General features: G+C 45.5%; 1 pseudogene; it reads left to right on the top strand.

The window, feature by feature from the left end:
* The first annotated feature begins 1,168 nt into the window (after positions 1 to 1,168).
* LOC127696238 (glyceraldehyde-3-phosphate dehydrogenase-like) lies at positions 1,169 to 2,555 on the top strand (annotated as a pseudogene).
* The last annotated feature ends 9,862 nt before the right edge of the window (positions 2,556 to 12,417 follow it).

A 12,417-nucleotide genomic window follows, 5' to 3' on the forward strand; every position in this document is an offset into this window, starting at 1 on the left:
TTACAGTCACTTCTAGCTTCCTTTCCCAAGGGACTGTGGCTTCAGCTGCCACAAATAGGGTTAAGTTCCCAGGAGAAAAGGTCACAGTCCGTAAAGCCAGGCATACACTGTGGTGCGAGCTTTCTCCTCTATGGTGCCGGGAGGATCCCAGAGCTCTGTGAAAGTCCTACTGTAATAGAGCACTTCAGCAGGCCTTCCACAGCCCTCCACTGACCTCATTTCTCTGGTCGTCTCTCTCCCCCCCTCTTCGTGCACACAGCCCTGAGGGATAGATGGTTGACCTTTCAACATGGTGGTAAGCATAGGGCTTTATTTTCTCGAGCTGGCCCTGAGACATTGCCCTTTCCCAAGTTTCTGTCCTCTCTGGATGGGGTCTCAACCCCTGTTCAGTTTCTACTCTTCTCTCTAAGAGAAGAGAAAGAGTGTAGGAAACCAGGTATCCTTGATACAGTCTGGCACCAACTCCGTCTAGGGTCCTGACAGCGACTCCCATCTGTGGCACCTGGATGACCAGCCAGCCCTAGGAGGAGACAAAGACGTCCCAGCACGTGCCTGCATGAGTCAGACCTAGAAGCAGGGAAAGTCATCGATGCTTATCGATGTCTGCTCTAAGATCCAGACATTCTGTTAGCTGCATTTTATACATGATACTTCATCTAACTTTTATGATTAGACTAAGGTAAATATTATCAACATCATTTTACAGATGATGAAATTATATAATGATCCACAACCACCAAGCTAATTGTGGAAGAGGTAAAGCAGAAATCCACCTCCTTTGAGTCCTAAGATAAGACTCTTTCCTGAGGCAGCAGCTGGTTATTGGATTCCATGAAGTATCCAAGAGTTCTCTGGTGGTGAGTTTTAACTATCAATTTGACACAATGTAAAGTCACTTGGGAAGGGAGTCTCAGTGAGGTGCTATCTAGGCAAGGTTGGCTCACAGATGTGTCCATAAGGTATTGAGTTGATTATGTTCACTGATGCAGGAGACCCCATGTAGCAGTTAGACACCAGCCTACTACCCCTAACACTAACAATGGGTGGCATGTTCTCTAGGTTGGGTTTCAGATGCATGTTAAAAATGAGAAAGTGGGCTCTCTGCTCATCCTTGTTCCAGAGACAGCCACATCTTCTTGTGCAGTGACAGCCTCATCCATTAGACACAATGATGAAGGTCAGAGTGAACAGATTTGGCCCTATTGGACACCTAGTTGCCAGGGTTGCCTTATCTTCTACCGAAGTAGAGCTTATAGCTATCAATGAACCCTCCATGGACCTCGACTACACGGCCTACAAGTTCCAGGATGACTCCACCCAACAGCACAGTCAAGGCTGAGAATGGGAAGCTTGTCATCAACGGGAAGCCCAACACCATCTTCCAGGAGCGAGATCCCGCTAACATCAAATGGGGCGAAGCTGGTGCTGCGTATGTCATGGCGTCTACTGGTGTCTCCACCACCATGGAGAAGGCCAGGGCCCACTTGAAGGGTGGGGCCAAAAGGACCATCATCTCTTCCCCTTCTGCCGATGCCTCCATGTTTGTGATGGGTGTGAACCACGAGAAGTATAACAACTCATTCAAGATTGTCAGTACTGCATCCTGCACCACCAACTGCTTAACTCCCTGGCCAAGGTCATCCATGACAGCTTTGGCACCGTGGAAGAGCTCTTGACCAGGGTCAATGCCATCACTGCCACTCAGAAGACTGTGGATGGCCTCTCTGGGAAGCTGTGGCGTGATGACCGTGGTGCTGTCCAGAACATCATCCCTGCATCCACTGGTGCTGCCAAGGCTGTGGGCAAGGTCATCCCTGTGAGGGCTTAAAAAGAGAGGATGGGGGGGGGTGGTGGCTAAGAGAGTGTGGCACGGCAGTGTGGGGGAAGGGGGTGCCCAGGCAGGCCCTTGCCTGGGCACTTCTTCCCCCTGAGGGACCACACACACACAGGCATAGTATAGAATAGAGTTTATTCAGAGTAGGGGATGGGAGTTAGTGGTAGAGAAAGGCAGAGAGAGAGAGAAAGAGAGAGAGAGAGAGTAGAGAAGTGGAGAGAGGCAGGGAGGAGAGCCCAAGGGCAGAGAGGTGAGAGTATGTGGGAGAGCTGAGAGCAAAGAGGGAGAGGAGGGGCAAGCAGCCTCCTTCATAGTGGGCCCGATCTATGAGGTGGGGCATACCTGGCTATTGGAGCTTAGACAGAACACCAACAATCCCAGAGCTGAACAGGAAACTCCCTGGCATAGCCTTCCATGTTCCTACCCCCAATGTATCCGTTGTGGATCTGACTTGCCGCCTGAAGAAACCTGCCAAGTATGACGACATCAAGAGGGTAGTAAAGCAGGCATCGAGGGCCCACTGAAGGGCATCCTGGGCTACACTGAGGACCAGGTTGTCTCCTGCAACTTCAACAATAACTCTCACCCCTGCATCTTTGATGCTGGGGCTGGCATTGCGCTCAGTGACAGCTTTGTAAAGCTCATTTCCTGATATGACGCTGAATATGGCTACAGCAACAGGGTGGTGGACCTCATGGCCTACATGGCCTCCAAGGAGTAAGGATCCCTGGACCACCCACCCTAGCAAGAGAGCAAGAGAGAGGCCCTCGGTTGTGAGGAGTCCCTGTCCCAGCTCGGCCCCCAATACTGCATCTCCCTCACAGTTTCCATCCCAGATCACCCACAATAATGGGAGGGTCCCAAGGAGACCTACTCTCTTGAATACCATCAATAAAGTTCACCTTACACCCCCCCCCCCAAAAAAAAGAGAACGTGAGGGGCTGGAGAGATGGCCCAGCAGGTAAGAGAACTGGCTGCTCTTCCAGAGGACCCCAGGTTCAATTCCCAACACCCACATGGCAGTTCACAACGGTCTGTAATTCCAGTTTCAGGGGATCTGACACCTCACACAGACACACATGCAGTCAAAACACCAATGCACATAAAATAAAAATTAAATCTTAAAAAATAAAATAATTAAAAAACCGAGAGAGTCATAGGATAAGCAGGCTGAGAAAGAAATTAGGGAAATGACCCCCTTCACAATAGCCACAAACAGTATAAAGTATCTTGGGGTGACTCTTACCAAACATGTGAAAGATCTGTATGACAAGAACTTCAAGACTCTGAAGAAGGAAATGGAAGAAGACCTCAAAAAATGAGAAAACCTCCCATGCTCATGGATCGGTAGAATCAATATAGTTAAAATGGCCATTTTGCCAAAAGCAATATACAGATTCAATACAATACCCATCAAAATCCCAACTCAATTCTTCACAGAGTTAGAAAGAGCAATTATCAAATTCAGCTGGAATAACAAAAAACCCAGGATAGCTAAAACTATTCTCAGCAACAAAAGAAATTCTGGGGGAATCAGTATCCCTGACCTCAAGCAATACTACAGAGCAATAGTGTTAAAAACTGCATGGTACTGGTACAGTGACAGGCAGGAGGATCAATGGAACAGGATTGAAGATCCAGAAATGAACCCACACACCTATGGCCACTTGATCCTCAACAAAAAGGCTGAAAACATCCAATGGAAAAAAGATAGTTTTTTCAACAAATGGTGCTGGTTCAACTGGAGGTCAGCATGCAGAAGAATGGGAATTGATCCATCCTTGTCTCCTTGTACTAAGCTCAAATCCAAATGGATCAAGGACCTCCACATAAAGCCAGACACTCTGAAGCTAATAGAAAAGAAACTGGGGAAGACCCTTGAGGACATCGGTACAGGGAGAAAGTTTCTGAACAGAACACCAATAGCGTATGCTCTAAGATCAAGAATTGACAAATGGGACCTCATAAAATTACAAAGTTTCTGTAAGACAAAGGACACCATCAAGAGGACAAATCAGCAACCAACAAATTGGGAAAAGATCTTCACCAATCCTACATCAGATAGAGGGCTAATATCCAATATATATAAAGAACTCAAGAAGTTAGACTCCAGAAAACCAAAAAAACCCTATTAAAAATAGGGTACAGAGTTAAACAAAGAATTCTCACCTGAAGAACTTCGGATGGCGGAGAAGCATCTTAAAAAATGCTCAACTTCATTAGTCATTAGGGAAATGCAAATCAAAACAACCCTGAGATTTCACCTTACACCAGTCAGAATGGCTAAGATTAAAAATTCAGGAGACAGCAGGTGTTGGAGAGGGTGTGGAGAAAGAGGAACACTACTCCACTGCTGGTGGGGTTGCAAATTGGTACACCCACTCCTCTGGAAATCAGTCTGGCGGTTCCTCTGAAAACTGGGCACCTCACTTCCAGAAGATCCTGCTATACCACTCCTGGGCATATACCCAGAAGATCCCCCACCATGTAATAAGGATACCTGCTCTACTATGTTCATAGCAGCCCTATTTATAATTGCCAGATGCTGGAAAGAACCCAGGTATCCCTCAACAGAAGAGTGGATGCAAAAAATGTGGTATATCTACACAATGGAGTACTATTCAGCCATTAGAAACAATGAATTCATGAAATTCTTAGGCAAATGGATAGAGCTAGAGAACATCATACTAAGTGAGGTAACCCAGACTCAAAAGGTGAATCATGGTATGCACTCACTGATAAGTGGATATTAACCTAGAAAACTGGAATATCCAAAACATAATCCACACATCAAATGAGGTACAAGAAGAAAGGAGGAGTGGCCCCTTGTTCTGGAAAGACTCAGTGAAGCAGTATTTGGCAAAACCAGAACAGGGGAGTTGGAAGGGGTGGGTGGGACGACAGGGGGAGAGAAGGGGGCTTACGGGACTTTTGGGGAGTGGGGGGCTAGAAAAGGGGAAATCATTTGAAATGTAAATAAAAAATATATCAAATAAAAAAAAAAACAAAAACAAAACAAAAAAAAAGAAAAGAAAAAAAGAAATCATAGCTTGTCACTGTGATCCAAACTAGACATTGAGTTGACAACCAAAGGAAAAAAAAAAAAAACCCGAGAGAGTGAGCCGAGAGCATGCGTTCCCTTCTCTCTCTGCCTGTGGCTGTGTGAGATAATGATCCACCGCTTCCGGCTCCTGGACTGAGAACCTAAAATAAACGCTCTTCCCTGAGTTGCTTTTGTCTGGCTATTTTTTGACAGCAACGGGAAATGAAGACAGTCCCTTAGGGTGATCACTTTGGGGAAATCTCCTGCAGTGATTTACATGACACTGGGCTTGACTAGGGTCCTGAGGGAATGAAGACACACACACACACACACACACACACACATACACACACACACACACACACACACACACACAGTAGAAAAGCTAGGGTTGGATAGGCCATGTGCTCTGATGGAGTCGCACCAGCAGCCCAAGACTCATCTGTTTTATTTTATACTTCTGAGTTGAGAAGGCAGGGCTGTTGTATACAGCTGAACAGGAGGCAGGTTTAGCTAATCTTGGCAAGGTATCTCTGTGGGGAGTGGTCTTAGGTTGCAGAAATCCAACAGGAGGAAGCTGTGTTTAATATTTTCTGCTCTTTCATACTGGGACCAGGGGAAGGCCTTGCCACTCCCTTGACTCTGAAGCTCTGGGGTCTTTGACATGGCCAAACCCATGTCAGCAATATACATTCACTCTGGAGTGCCTCTGATCCCCACAGGGGATTGCTGGGGACCTCTGGGTAAGACCCTCCAGGAGAGCAGGATGTCAGTCAGAGAACATGCTGCTGTAAGAACACACTGAGGCTAAGGCCTCAGCTCTGCAGATAGAGCTCTATTCTTGTCAGTGTACCCTGAAGCAGGCAAGCCTCACACCATCTGAACCCCAAAGAGGACTATGTAAAGCAGAACCCTGTTTATGTGACTTTTCAGACTCTTGTAGTGCACTGTTATATTCTGAGCCTATGGGCATTGCTGTTAGAAATAAACTTCCAGGCTCTTAGGCAAGAATTTGAGCTAAAGCTTCAGAAGCAGGGAGAGGCCCTGGTCATCTCTCTTGCCGGAGCAACCAACTGATCATCTTTAATAACAAAAGGGGAAGCGGAGAACCAAATTGTGAACCCTTAATTGTGGCCTGGCCAGGTGCTCACGCAGAGACCTCTAGATTGACCCCCATCCTGCCTTCTTCTGTGATGTGTGACTTGGGGAACATGGTAAACTGCGGTAATAAAAACAGTGGAAACACTGTGAGTCGGGAATAATGGTAGACTGTGTTGAAACCCCAAACTCGGTTCTGGGAACTGAGTTTCCTTCTGTCTTTATTACGAACCGTCCCCATGACTTGGCTACTCAGCCCCTCCCAGGGAAACAGCTTCCATTTGAATCAAATCAGCTGTGTCTGCTTACAAGAGATGGCCACTAGCAAGACAGCCTTGGATGGCTTCCATGCCTTCAGAGGAGATGGTGAGGAGGGTCATTGGACCCTCATCTGTGATTCTAGGTCCTCCATCCTGCTCTTCCCAGCCACTCATGTACAATCCTGGTCAGACTGCACACGACCTCAGAGTCAAGTATGCAGGCCGGAGAAGGTCAACTTGGGAGGTGCTCAAGTATGCAGGCAGGGGAAGGTTAATGGAAGAGGGACTCTATCCTTGTGGCTCTGGGAAGACATCATGCATACCGTTGTCTTCTCCATGGTCCTGTAACTAGCTCTTTACCCGCGCTCTGTGCATAAGGAGGATAGACTCCTTGGTTCCCCAGGATGAGCTTAGATGGAACTGTTTGTGGTTGGAGACCTATAAGGAGGATAGACACGTTAGGTTTCCCTAAAGGGGGGAATCCTCACAACACCACTCAAGCCTTCCCAATTGCAGCCCAGGCAGTACCTGGGAGCTTCTGCAGGGGACAGAAGTCCAAATGGTACAGTTTATGTTTAGATAATATGGTGCCGATATGGCTGTGTGTCTGCTTAAACATGGCTGACCCTGGATTCTGGGGAACCCAAAAGTTAACAGTGTGCCCGTGAACCCCCCATGTGTGGCCAGTTGTCTTGGTGACTGTTCTGTTACTGTGAAGAGACACTATGACCAAGGCAACTCTTACAAAAGAAAGCATTTAACTGGGGGGGTGGGGGGGGCTTGCTTACAGTTCTGAGGGATTAGTCCACGATTGTCATGGTGGAAAGCAGACTGGCATGGTGCTGGGGCAGTAGCTGAGAGCTTTATTTCCTCATCCAAAGGCAGCAGGCACAGAGAGAAGAGACCCTGGGCCTGAAGTGAGTTTTTGAAATGTCAGAGCCCAGCCCATTAACACACCTCCTCCTCCTCCAGCAAGGCCACACTTCCTAACCCTTCCTAAACAGTTTATCAGCTGTGGACCAAGTATTCAAACATGTACCCAGCCCCCCCCCTCCTTCTCCCCCTCCCCTCCCCCTTTCCTTCCCTTCCCCCTTTCCCCCTCCTTCTTTCCCTCCCCTCCCCCCTTTTCCCTCCCCTTCCCCCTCACTGACTTGGGGAAACCATGTAAATTGCAGACTTTGATTCTGTAGGGTTGTATCAAACACTCCTATGGGGGCCATTTTCATTCAAACCACTATACTAGTATGCTAATGAATAAAACTTCATATTTTCCTAAAACTCCTTAAATTATCTTTAATTCTCTGGGACCCCTAGACCCTCTTCCTTTACTGTTTGTGGTGCTTGGACCCCACAGCTTGTTAGAACTGAGGAGTGTCAGTCATATACATACCTGTAGATTCAAAATCTGCGATTAACATGGTTTCTCAAAAATGAAGGAGAGAGACAGAGAGACAGAGACAGAGAGTATGTGTATGCATGCATATGTATGTGTGTCTCTTGTATATGTGTGTATATATGTGTGTGGAGTGTATGTACTTGTGTGATGTGTGTGGTATGTGTGTTATGTATGTGTTTGTGTGATGTGTGTGGTATGTATGTGTTTATATGTCTCTGTATGTGTGTCTATGGTATGCATGTGCTTGTGTAGTGTGTGTGTGGTGTGTATGTGTTTGTGTGATGTGTGGTATGTGTGGTATGTGTTTGTGTGTGTGGCATATGTGTGTGATGTGTATGTGGACTGTGTGGAATATGTGGTGTGTGTGTGGGTATATGGTATGTATGTGTGTGTGTGGTATGTGGTGTGTGTGTGTGTATGCGTGAATGCTCATGCAATCACATGTTTAGAGCAGCTGCAGGTGTCACTCCTCAGGTACCATCTGTATTGTTTCTTGTTTCTTTGTTTTCATTTAGCTTAGGACAGTGCCTCTCGCTCATCTGGAGCTTGCCAAATAGAATAGGCTGTCTATCAAGCCCCAAGGACCTGGCCTAGCCTCTCCAGAATGGCAGTGGTGACCAGGCACCACCACACTCATATGTGAGCCCAGGATCTGGGCATCAAATTCTCTGAAAGCACTTAACAACGGAGGATCTCCTAAGCCCCCTAATACCTCTTAATACATATCAGTTTGAAAAGAACTGCTCTGTCATTCTTGATCATAGAAGTGAAACATATTATAAGTCATTAATAAAAGCCCACTAAGATCTTGCACAAATGAACTAGGGAAATGGGTTTAAATACATTCAGTCAAGCCTGAGTATCATGGAATGGGGATTCGAAGTCTTTATCCTTACCAGAAATAAAGTTGGAGACCCACCCCAAGATTAGCAAGTAGCATGTTGGGGGTCAAGTCCTGTATTATTCATTTCAATGGGCTCTGCAGGTAATTCTTATGAGAGAAGTTTGGGAAAACCAAACTAAGATGTGGCTCTAAATTAGATTTTATATATTCCCAGAAATGCCTCTTTCGAAAGCCATCTCACCTGGGATATTCACCAGCAGAGCTCGGTTACAGAGCAAGATCTCATCTCTCAGCGCAGCTTTTCATTTGCTTCACACTTACAATACATATTCATGACATCCTTACTTGCATACTTAAATTACCATAAAGAGTGTATAAAACTTTAAAAACCCTAAAAATGCTTGACTGCCTAACCTTCATAAAAATCTAGACACTGGAAATCCAATTATCAGGTGAATGGGGAAATTTAAACCGCCAAGTATAATTTAAATTACAAATCCTATATCCCTTAATCAGCAAAAACAGGGCCACAGTTTTTAGAACAAAGCAAACCCAAAAGTAAACAATTATTTCCAAGACAGAGGAAGGCACTTGATACTCTGTGGGCACTATGACAGTGTCTTCGGGGGCTGGGGTGAGGCTCACTGATGACCTTGCCAGAAGCCCAAGATCCATTTCAGCATCACACACACACACACACACACACACACACTTATACACACCATACATACATATACCATATACACACACAGACATACAGACACACTTATACACACCATACACACATACACCATACACACACACACACATACACACACACATACACACACACTTATACACATGCATTATATGTGAATATACAGTCATATAACTTCTGATTTTATTGCAAGTCCAACTTTGGAAATAACTACATAAAGGCAATTTATTAGCATCTCTAAGATCCTCAATAGTGTGTACTGCTGCCTTTTTACTTGAGTGAGTATTTGGATACACAGGTATGTGACAGTGTATCTGATGGGTGAGTCTATACATGTCACTGTAACATTCTTTCAACGCTGTTTTATCCTGTTAATTTTTATAACCAAATTTGTAACATAGGACCTAAGTAGCCACCTACCACTAACTGCTGCATATTAGACTGCACAACTGTACAGGATGACTGTATGGGACAACTGCACGGGACAACTGCACGGGACAACTGCACGGGACAACTGCACGGGACAACTGCACGGGACAACTGCACGGGACAACTGCACGGGACAACTGCATGGGACAACTGCACGGGACAACTGCATGGGACAACTGCATGGGACAACTGCATGGGACAACTGCACGGGACAATTGCATGGGACAACTGCATGGGACAACTGCATGGGACAACTGTATGAGACAACTGCATGGGACAACTGCATGGGACAACTGCATGGGACAACTGTATGAGACAACTGCATGGGACAATTGCATGGGACAACTGCATGGGACAATTGCATGGGACAACTGCATGGGACAACTGTATGAGACAACTGCATGAGACAACTGCATGGGACAACTGCATGGGACAACTTCACAGGACGACTGCACAGGACAACTGCACCGGACAACTGTACAAAACTGTACAGGACAATTGTACAGGACAATTGTACAGGACAATTGCACAGGACAACTGTATGGGACAACTGTATAGAACTTCACAGGACAACTGCATAGGACTACTGTACAAGACAACTGCATAGGACAACTGAACAGGAAAACTGTATGGGACAACTGCACAGGACAATTGTATGGGACAACTGCACAGGACAACTGTATGGGACAACTGTATAGAACTTCACAGGACAACTGCATAGGACTACTGTACAAGACAACTGCATAGGACAACTGAACAGGAAAACTGTATGGGACAACTGCACAGGACAATTGTATGGGACAACTGCACAGGACAACTGTATGGGACAACTGCACAGGACAACTGTATGGGACAACTGTATAGAACTTCACAGGACAACTGCATAGGACTACTGTACAAGACAACTACATAGGACAACTGAACAGGAAAACTGTATGGGACAACTGCACAGGACAATTGTATGGGACAACTGCACAGGACAACTGTATAAAACAACTGTACAGGACAACCTGAGCACCACCGTTCCTCAGCCTGGGACATTCATCCCATCCTTGACCTCTAAGATTTCATTCAAAGCTCAGGTCACTTCTGTTATACGGAATTATACACTTTCCCAACATGGAACTGCCTGGAGCCTTCTCTGTACTGCATTCCTAATGGCTCCTAATATATCCGTATGGGTACTTCCTTGGTGAAGACAATGTCCACATTCCTCTGGGAATGTTTCTCCGGAGCTGTGTTGTTTTCCTGATGTCCTTCCACATCAGTTCCCTTGCCTATCAGCACCACACACTCCTCTCAGAGGATCCAAGACCTGATCTCAGATCTGATGGGCCCCAAACGAAGTGCCTGGGAAACCATCCTAAAGCTTGGTGATCTGAAGGAAGTAGTTAGACATGATGTTTACCTTCTCCAAGCATCATGGTGCTGTGCCAAAAATTGCTACACAGAGTTCAAAGGCCACATCCATGAGCATTCCTAGCTAGAGAAAGCGCTCTGCTAGTTTGGATACAAGCCCTATAAGGAACCATAAGATTTAAATCCTAAAGCCAGGATTGTGCATGCTAGTGCCCATGTTGGCTGTGGATAATTACAACATCTACGGTGCCCTAAAGCAGAACAAGTGTCCTCTTTTACAGACCTGTTCTGAAGCTCAGAAGCCCAAGTCAGTTTAGGTCTCTTTCACTGGCAAGGTGGTTGTTTTTGGAGGCCCCAGTGGGAATCCAGTTCCCTTTGCAGCCTTGGTAGCTCCAGTGTCATGTGGGTTCTGAGTCTTCCCTATGCCTGACCACTATATCACTCTGGCCTCTGCTTCTCCCAACCGTGGCCTTCCTCTCAGTACAGCGTGACCTCCTGCTCGTCCGACCTAAGGATACTCAGGAGTATGAATTAATATGCTCAGGAAAATCTTCTCACCTAAGATTGTTAGTTAGTCTGCAATGTGTGTGACCTCCTGCTCGTCCGACCTAAGGATGCTCAGGAGTACGAATTAATATGCTCAGGAAAATCTTCTCACCTAAGATTGTTAGTTAGTCTGCAATGTGTCAGTCAGCTAAGGTAGATCTCATAGGTTCTGATGTTAGGATGAAGCCTCTTTATAGGACATTTTTAAGCCTTCCACACAGATATTTTGTAAAAACAAAAAATTTGACATCGTTCATTTATTCCCAACATTTATAACAGTATTATTATAACATTTTCCCCTTAACTTGCTTGTCTTTGTGCATGTAAAATATATATTTATGATATGTAGTAACACAAACATTAAAAATCTGGATTGAAGCAATACATTTCAAAAAATGTTCTGTAGATAGAACTAATAAGAACTAAAAACATACAGGAATATGATATATATTAGGTAGTTGGACACTGTGTGTAGAGTCAATGAACCCCCCCAAACACATACACACACACACACACACACACACACACACACATACAGGACTATTGCCCTTCCCAAACAAAAGCAAACTCTTTTCATGAAAAAAAAAATAAATATTTTTTTATTTGTTGCAATGTGTACATATAGCAGTGCACATGTAATAGTGCGCATATAACAGTGCACATGTAATAGTGCACATATGACAGTGCACATATGGCAGTGCATGTGTGTGAAATTCGGATGAAAACTTGCAGGAGCAGATTCTCTCCTACATGTGGGTCCTTGAGATCAAACCCAAGTTGTTAAGCATGGCAGCAAGTGAGTTCTCTCACTAGCCCTCATAGTAGCAAACTTGCCTTGGTCAAGACTACTATTGCCTCAATGAAACACCATGACCAAAGCAGATTGGCAAGGCAAAGGTTTATTTGGCCTA

This window comes from Apodemus sylvaticus, chromosome 11 (genome assembly GCF_947179515.1).
Source record: "Apodemus sylvaticus chromosome 11, mApoSyl1.1, whole genome shotgun sequence".
Taxonomy (NCBI): Eukaryota; Metazoa; Chordata; class Mammalia; order Rodentia; family Muridae; genus Apodemus; species Apodemus sylvaticus.